Source organism: Etheostoma spectabile, chromosome 13 (genome assembly GCF_008692095.1).
Source record: "Etheostoma spectabile isolate EspeVRDwgs_2016 chromosome 13, UIUC_Espe_1.0, whole genome shotgun sequence".
NCBI lineage: Eukaryota > Metazoa > Chordata > Actinopteri > Perciformes > Percidae > Etheostoma > Etheostoma spectabile.
The window spans coordinates 14,212,090-14,213,965 of NC_045745.1; positions in this window are offsets into that span (position 1 = coordinate 14,212,090).

Below are 1,876 nucleotides of genomic sequence, written 5' to 3' on the forward strand. Positions count from 1 at the left end.
GTGTGTGTGTGTGTGTGTCTTGCCCTCGCCCCTTAACTTCTGCTGAGGCCCACATCCTGACAAGAGTTAATTTTAATGCAATTTAACATGCAATACATGAACTCTTGTGAATGAATGTATGACTGTAAAGGATGTTCTTGATAACAATGAAAAGGTTTTATGTGAAAAGTTAATAATTCCCACTCAAAAAAATAAAATATTTAATAAATAAATAAATAAATAATACAATTTTAAATGTATTTTAAAGGTGTAACCTCTAGACAGCAGTTATGTATAATGCCATTAAAACATCCATATGATCTTTATAGAGGCAAATCAAAACACAATCAATCAACTAAACACAAAGTCTTTGGCCAATCGATTGATTAGTCCATAAATAGTGTAAATAGTTAGAAAAATTAGTAATAGAGCAGAAGTTCCCAGAGCCCCAGATGAAGTCTTGAAATTGCTTGTTTTGTCCAACCAACAAACCCACTAAATATTTTGGTGAGTCAGTAGTGTATGGTTGACTTGCATATTAGATGTTTTGAGGGCCTTCTGTGAGTTATTTCGGGGCTCACTGGTTCTGGAGAAAGCTGCAAGCACCAATACAGGAGGCCAAGCAATTGGCCCGTTCCAAGCTGGCATACTTTTGAACGGACATGCACCTGTGATAAAAACCCCCAGAGAAAATCAGCAAATAATTACATTTGAAAAGCTTCAACTACAGAATGTTTGGAACTTTTAGCTTCTTCGTTGATTAATCCATTTTCCAAATTGTTGTTGATAGATTTTCTTTTGACCAGCTAATCAATTAATTAGCTAATCCTTTTCAGCCCTGCAACAATCATTTGGTGAGTGCTGATGTGCCACTGATCTTTGGGAATTGTAGACTTCAACGATCTAATGCAGATGAATCACAGTGTATGGAGAGACAATAAAACTACATAAAATGACCCCAAGCTTAATTAATATCATAAACACAAACATTTTAAAAGAGTCTGTGAAACTCTTGTCAGATATTCAGAGCCCACTGTCTTCATGTTGAAATCATCCAGCAAGCAATTGATGTCTCTGCAGAAACATTTGGGTACATTTCATCTTTATGAGGACAGATTTCATAGATGCTGTTCTTCTAATACAGCGCCTGTGATGAAAGAGCTCACCTGGGTGAATCCAGGTTGGGGTTTAGCAGGTCTTTAGCCCTTCAATCCACCTCGGTCGGTGCAGATGAACGACAGGTTGGGGATTTTAAGACATCAGTGTTTGGACAGAGGCTGCAACTGTATTTCTGGGAGGTGATTCTGACAACAGGTATATATGTTACATTTGTACTCTGTCTCTCCCCAGTGCATCTGTACAACTCTGCTAACGCATTAAAAGAAAATTGAATTCTGTTTCGAACAGAAGCTCTTCCAATCCGCATTGACACACCTCTCCCAGGCTGCTGTGTTTCATCGTCTGGCAGCGCTGACATGATCAGCCATAACATCACCTTAGGCTACCATCAGCTTCAATGTAGATCACCTGCCAGCAGAGAGCAGAGGTGGGCCGCTCACGTGGAGAGAAAGCCACTTAAATGTGTGGGAGATCCGACTCGCCACCAGGTGGCAGTGGAAGTCAGAGTTCATGGTCATCTCCTAGATTTGTCAGTCAACACGTTTCTACTTGGCAAAGAGCCATATTTATATTAGGGGACAAGTTATTCTGAGCTAATTGGCACCTGATGTTCACTTAATGAAGACAGAGTCAGACAGGAAGAGCCCTGAGAGAGAGAAATCTCCTGACATGATGAAGAAATGATACCACCCCCCCGGTAATTAAGAGGCAAGCATTTACACAGAAACACGCAGATACAGAGAGACACACACACACACACACACACACACACACACAC